The sequence below is a fragment of the Rutidosis leptorrhynchoides genome, chromosome 1, assembly GCF_046630445.1.
Source record: "Rutidosis leptorrhynchoides isolate AG116_Rl617_1_P2 chromosome 1, CSIRO_AGI_Rlap_v1, whole genome shotgun sequence".
NCBI classification, from domain to species: Eukaryota; Viridiplantae; Streptophyta; class Magnoliopsida; order Asterales; family Asteraceae; genus Rutidosis; species Rutidosis leptorrhynchoides.
The window spans coordinates 696062804-696070769 of NC_092333.1; the positions used below are offsets into that span (position 1 = coordinate 696062804).

General features: G+C 31.4%; 1 long non-coding RNA gene across 1 annotated transcript; it reads right to left on the bottom strand.

Annotated features, from left to right (window-relative positions):
• Nucleotides 1-402: 402 nt before the first annotated feature.
• On the bottom strand, nucleotides 403-1178 carry LOC139886118 (uncharacterized). The gene is made up of 3 exons (XR_011772277.1): nucleotides 1067-1178; nucleotides 741-940; nucleotides 403-578 (listed from the first exon to the last, which is right to left on the bottom strand). It is a non-coding gene; the product is annotated as an uncharacterized lncRNA (long non-coding RNA).
• Nucleotides 1179-7966: the final 6788 nt, after the last annotated feature.

Consider the following 7966-nt stretch of genomic DNA (forward strand, 5'->3'; position numbering starts at 1 on the left):
TAATGGAGTTTCACTGAGACAAATAGCAAGGAGATTTAGCTAACACCAACACGATTTGAAGGAAGAACGAAGAAGCTTGGATTTATCAACCATTGATGTCATTCAACGCCCGCTTTTCTAAATCGTTTTGATATCCAAGAAAACTATAAATTTGAATGTCGTTGAGAATTGTTGCTATGCCCCACTTGTCATTTCGATATATTTTGTTATTTCGATTTTTTCAAATTGTATAACCACATACCCATCTCAATACTTGCAAAATGAGCTTGCCATTATTGGATTTAACTAGAAAATATTTTTACCGCGCATTGGTGCGGAACATTTTAATGTCTTTTATTTTATGAAAAAGAAAAAAAAGGGTCCGAAGTATCACTAATCGATTGCTTGATTGCAGTGGAACTTTCATCTAGGGAGAGCGTTCATAAGTATTTGCTTAAAACATTCATATTGTTCACAAACCAACACTTTGCAAGTTTCATAATATAACATTAAATTTTTGATTTGTTTAGCATTAACCTAACATCACATCTAAGATGGAAACACGGGATTTTCCCAAATGAGCTTCGGTCAGTTGCAACCTGCACAATATTTGGTCATTATACATTATTATGAGACCAAATGAAATTTTTAAGAATGAAAAAGCCTTCAGAACTTAAATATTTAAGAAAAAAAAAGCAGTAAAAATGGAAATATGTTAATATTGAATAATAAGTTGAAAGTTTGGTTTAGTCTACACTTACTGTAAGCCCTTCTTGAGCTTCCTCAATTGTTTTCGGCTGTTCTTATTCCTCTAGTCATGTCCATCCTTTCTAAAATACGTTGACGCCTCCCAGCCAAACAAAAAAGAAAAGCATGTGAAAGAATATATACACATCATGAGGAGATCGTTAAGCAAAACAGCAAAAAAGGCTTTTAGATATATAATACGTTCATAATGCTCCTAAGACAAACATAGAAAATGAAAGTTAGGTCCTGAGAACACATGTATATGAAGTCCAGAAAGTATTATTATGAGTTTTGTGTGCAAAAGTATCCGTTACAACGTACAACATTTGGAAAATCTTACTTGGAGGCCTAATTCGAGGGTCGGTGGCAATCTGAAATGTCGTATAATAGCGAAGAATGTCACAGACACCTCAGTATGACTATTTTGTACAACTCACAGCCTTTTTAATCAGAGGGAAAAAAAAATTAGGCTCAGATCCATGTTTAAAATCAAGCAAGAGAATATGAATCGCCCTGGCTGCAATCTTTAGATTGCCCCGCCAAGATACGAACTCATTTTTTCTCGTTACTCGACCCAACTCTTACATATTAATCATCATAGCCTATCTTATTAAAACCTTCTTGAGTTGTGAGTACCAAAAGGCGTTGTCACTAATAGAAAATCCAACTGAAAAACGGTGTTGCAAATCATGGCAAAGGTTTTTTTTTTTTTTTTTTTTTTTTTTTTTTTTTTTGCTACAATCAATATTTAGCAACAAAGAGGCTACCATGTCTTAAGACGGCAACCTAACTCCGTGTTGTTGTGGGCATTTCCGAAAACATCTGCAGCATAAGTAGAATATTTGCATCAGAAATATGTAATCAGTCACCATGGCTGCAACTAATATGTTGCCTTGCCAAATGGTGACCAAGGGTACACATATTTCATCATTGCAAATTTAGCAAGCTGTGAAAATGCAACAAAAAATAAAATATCAGCAAAACATTACTTCAACTCCTGAGTTACAATCTACTATGTTGTATAAAAATTTATAACTTCAATAAAGCTGTACATTTATATGCAAATCGCTGCCATGAAAAAGAAAGTATTTGTTGCCATTTATATACAAAGTGTTATTTATATATAGTTGCCATGTATATAGCTACATTTATATACAAATCTTTTGGGCTGGTGTCTCTATATACAAATCTCCGCCATGAGCAACAACTGGTTTAAAGACTTCAACATCATAATTTTACATATAGAGATCAAAACATATATATCATGGAAGAAGTCTTCAATCATGAGCCAGATGGACTAAAAATAAAAGGTATGTATTTTAGGAGGATATTATTTTACACATCTTGTAAACTGTTTGTTAAGTCTCATATATTATACACCTTGGTCATTTGATTTCGTTTATGTTTTGAGATTGATATTTGTTTATCCTTTAGACATGGCAATTTCTACCTATTTCATACAAATGGGTAAAGACGTGATATATTTTAAGTCTAGCAGGTAAAACAAATTAAGCTTATCAATAAGCAAAAAAATGCAACAAATGTCACCTAAAATGTAGTTCCAGATTCACAAAACCCATATGACCTGAACCCATTTGGCCTAGTAATTAACTTTGCAACATGATTACCAATACCAATACCAACTAACAATTATAAAAAATCACAAACTCAAAACACATAAAATACATTGAAACCAACAATTCATAACCGAAACCACAAATACATACATCACTATAATTCCAAGAATCATCCAACAAAAAAAATACAATTTTTGTAGCAACAAAGAAAAAGAACGAAGCAAAAAAACTTACTTGTAATAGAGTGGACGGGGCTGCAAAATTCTCTTCCAAATCCCAAATAGCTGACATGAAATTAAAACCCTAGGGTTAGATGATGATCGCTATCTGTGAGCATATGAAGTTCAAAACAATAAGGGTAAAGTAGAATCGCTGGCAGAAAATCAGAACCCCTAAGATTAGATGATAATCGCACAAACAAAAAGTCACAAAATCCAAAGCCCTAGGAATAAATCGAAACCACCGCGACCAGGAAAGTAAAGCATCAGATCAGATGATGGTTACCCGAAAATTTCTGACCAAATTTAAACTTGATCTTAATATGATTTCGACACGATAAGCATAGTCTGTAATGTTGAATCACAAAATTTTGGAACTATTTTCATGTAACCCTTTGACTATCCCCGATGATTCACGAACCATTGCTTGTAAATATATGGATATTTATAAATATGTGTATATATAAATATATGTATAATATATATAATAACATGAACATTAATAAACTATTATATACATTTATTGTTATATACAAATATGTAAAATAAAATACATTGTAATAAAAACTATTATTTTATATGTATATTTCTTGTATATATATATATTGTTATATTTAATTTAATTATTTAATATATATTTATTTGCGTAGTAAATTTTGTTATTAAAACTGTTTATATATATACATAGTGTATATTAATATAATTAATTTTGAGCTTATATGGTAAATGTCTGTAACTTTCGGTTGACGTTTAATTTTTTTTAAAATAGGTCTAATATATATATAAGAAGTTTTAAAATAAAAGTTGTTCCAAAATTTGATTAAAAAGATAATAGTTTTGATAAACATTTTTTTTACCATTTCAATCTAAGTTTTTGTACTCCGTACATATAATTTGGAACAGAAAATAAATAATTATCGAATCTTTTTTATCAGGTTTCAAACAGGTAATGACCAAAATAAATAAATGGACATAATTTAAAAATTTGGGATTGTTAGGAACACTTTTATAAGTTAACTGTTTAGCAATGGACACGATATAGCCATTCGTGATAAACCGTCGGTAGGAAAGAAACAAGGAGCCGGCTGCTAACTATTTTCCACTGTTTTCCTTTTGAAACTCTTACATATTATATGTTATTGTATTAATATATATACACACCAGTATATGAATCTATCACCAATATATGTTCTTCTTCTCCATTTAAACCACACCCACTTCCTACACCCCTTCTTTCACCGCTACCATAACACCTACATCGTACCACCATGACCACAACCGTTGAAACACCAACTCCTTTCTTGTGTTCTCCCTCGTGAAACCCACTTGCACTAAACCACCATACTACCATCTATAAACTTGATTCGGTTTCAGTTGAGGACACCATAAACACCACCACACCCATCAAAAGCTTCAGTTTCCTTGTTACATTGAACCATCATTTTAAGGTTAAGAGTTTTGTTTCTGTTTCAATCATCAACAATCAATTAACCACCATCGTCAAACACCAACAACTTCCATATAGAAATGGGCCGTAAAGGATTGAGTTGTTATCGGGTTTTTTGTTGGACTTCAAAACCCAACCGATAGCCATTTGAACTAGGATTGGTTAGTGGACTTTTAAACTGATTTGGGCTCGTCAAGTTCCTGTTGGGTCGAGTTGGTTATGGGTGGGACAAATATGAGGATTATGATGATACTTATAATATTATGCATATGTTGTATAATTGGGTTAAAGGACTGTTATGATGACGGAAGGGATAAAAATCAATGAAACATGAAATAACAAAGATAGGGATGAATATATGATGTATGTTGATGAATATGTGATCCGATATACATGGTAATGATAATAATAATTGGGTTGTAAGATAAGTAAACAGCAGAGGAGTGGTTCGAGTATCTGGTCTAACCAAGAGGTCTTGGGTTCGAGCCCAAGCAATGGCGTTTTATTTTTAGGAGCTTGTTTTCTTCAAAGGTTGTATTCTAAAATTATTATTATTATTATTATTATTATTATTATTATTATTATTATTATTATTATTATTATTATTATTATTATTATTATTATAGTTATAAGAATTATAACAAATATTATTATTTTTATAAGTATTATTAATGTTATTATCATTAATTTATCATTTTATTAAAAACTACTATTATTATTATATGTATCATTATTTTACAATCATTATTATTATTTTTACTAACAATATTTTTATTATCATTATTTTGATTTCCATTAATAATATTATTATTATCATGATTATTATTATTATTGTAATTATTTTTATTATTAAAAATTATTACTATTATTATTATTATTATTATTATTATTATAAGCTAATACAACTTTTTATTAATATTAATTTACTAAATAACAATTAGTTACATAAAATTATATTTAATACATATAACATATAATATACTAAAATAACAAATATATCACTAATAATATAAAACTTCGTTCGATTTCAAATATATGTGTTAATATATATATAAATGATATAGGTTCGTGAATCCGAGGCCAATCCTGCATTGTTCAGTTGTTCAATGCCGTCATATGTATTTTTACTACAAAATACAGTATAGTGAGTTTCATTTGCTCCCTTTTTAAATGCTTTTGCAATATATATTTTTGGGACTGAGAATACATGCGCTGCTTTTATAAATGCTTTACGTAATAGACACAAGTACTCGAATAAATGCTTTACATTCTATGGTTGGATTATCGAATCGAATATCACCCTTTTAGCTTGGTAGCCTAAGAATTAGGGAACAGACACCCTAATTGACGCGAATCCTAAAGGTAGATCTACGGGCCCTGACTCCCCCCATACTAGAAAATGGTATGCTTTAGTACTTCGAGTTATTAATACAGATGGATTTCTGTTTTGGGGATATTCTATATGCATTATGTTAATGTCGGTTACCAGATGTTCAATCCATATGAATGATTTTTAAACACTTGCGAGTGTATGATTATTGAATAAAGGAAATATTGTGGTCTATTAAAATTATGGAAATGATTGATTACGATAAACTAATGAACTCATCAACCTTTTGGTTGACACTTGAAAGCATGTTTATTCTCAGGTATGAAAGAAGTCTTCCGTTGTGCATTTGCTCATTTTAGAGATATTACTTGGAGTCATTCATGACATATTTCAAAAGACGTTGCATCCGAGTCATTGAGTTCATCAAGATTATTATTAAGTCAATTATTAGTTGGATATATTATGAAATGGTATGCATGCCGTCAACTTTCGATGTAATGAAAGTTTGTCTTTTAAAAACGAATGCAATGTTTGTAAAATGTATCATATAGAGGTCAAGTACCTCGTGATGTAACCAAATGTAATGTATTCGTCCAGATGGATTAGGACGGGGCATTAGAGTTGGTATCAGAGCGGTGGTCTTAGCGAATCAGGTCTTGCATTAGTGTGTCTAACTGATAGTTCTTTAGATGCATTAGTGAGTCTGGACTTCGACCGTGTCTGCATGTCAAAAGTTTTGCTTATCATTTTGTGTCAAAAATCATCTACTTATCATCCCTAGGAAATTACCTTCTTATCATTCTTAGTCTAGACACTTCTTATTGCATTGATTACATGAATAGTGTAGAGACAAAATTCATATCTTAGCGTATCTGCTAATCCATATCTTAGCGTATCTGTTACTGTAGACTTTGTCTGACACGTTTCCTTAATTTCCTCCGTAATCTACGGGATCTTCTGTACTATACATAGATATTCTATGTAATTCGAATATCATCCGATATCCGAAAATCATTTCATAAAATCCTTTACCTAACCGTGCAAGATGAATTCCGCAACCAGTTCAAGTTTGCCGAATTCTGATAACTATTCCGATATGGATTTTCACTCGAGCTCCGAAAGCAGTGTAACTGAAATGGATCAACCGATTTGCCATCATCTATTCTGGATGAATTGGGGCTGGGTTCGTAGTCTCCTCAATCATTGGAGACAAGAAGAAGGTGATCCTTTTCATCCACCACATTGCCCTCTTGGCGAAGAACCTGAAGCACTTACCTGCGAACCTGTCCGAAACACCATTTTCTCTCTTATTTCCAGAGTATCTCGTCACGATTATATACTATACCAAATTTTTGATTATATTTATCCGCTCGTCCGAACTGACAATCACCCCGGTGTAATAGAAGAAGTCAACGAGCTTCGCGCTCGGGTAGTGGCTTTGGAGAATATGGTGCAAAGGTTACAAACACCAGCAGCAGCAGCAGCACCAGCAGCATAACCAGTAACACCAACAACCCAATTTTCAACAATCCATGCCTCAACATCTCATTCTGTACCTCGAGTATAATCATCGTTCTACGAATCGTTCTACATCAATTACCTTCGTTCGACATAGCAGTTATGTAATCTTTAATGTTTTAGAGATTATATATTCTCGTTCTAACGGTAAATCAAATGAGTTTAATATCATATTGACTCATTAAATCCATGATTACATCTGAAGAAAATACATATGTATATATGTTTTCATAAAGATTGTAATTAAAAATTCTTTTGTACAAACTGTTAATGGTGGAAATATTTTAACGGGTAGGTAATACCTGGGGAATATTTAGATTTCACATTAATAAGATACACTGTACATTCTTCCAATTCGATTCAACGGTCATTTACTATCCTACTTACACCCACAGACATACGTATCCGTTCACTACAGAATAACCATTTCCATTTGATTTCATATTTGGATTTTGACTTATCAGAATCCAACAAGTGGTGTAATGAAGAAAACATTGAACAAAATAAAATTTGTTAGAAACAAACAAATTAACTATGAGAAATTTTGTTAAGAATCCACGCTAACAAAATCCTAGCTAACTGTTCCTAGCTAACTGTTAATTCCATATTATATTTATTTATCGCAATTTATTTATCACAATTTAATTATCGCAATTTATATTCTCGCAATTTTATTTATCGTCATTTAATTTATGTTATTTATTTTACGCACTTAAAATATCGGGACACGTATACAAGGTTTTGACATATCATATCGACGCATCTATATATATTATTTGGAATAACCATAGACACTCTATATGCAGTAATGATCGAGTTAGCTATACATGGTTGAGGTTGATTCAATAATAATATATATACTTTGAGTTGTGATCGAGTCTGAGACAGGTACACGGGTCACGATACGTATTAATTAATTCGAATATTATATATTAAACTATATATATATGAATTATTGAATTTCTAATTGTGGACTGCTAACTGTGGACTGCCAACATTGGACAATTAAAATGAAATAAAATATTGATTATAACATATGAAACTAAACATTTCTTTAAGTTTGCCACTTGAGTTCATCTTAAACCTCATTTGTATCTTGACGATTACAATCTGCGTTCAAACCTTTCATAATTCTTGAAAACACGTCAAT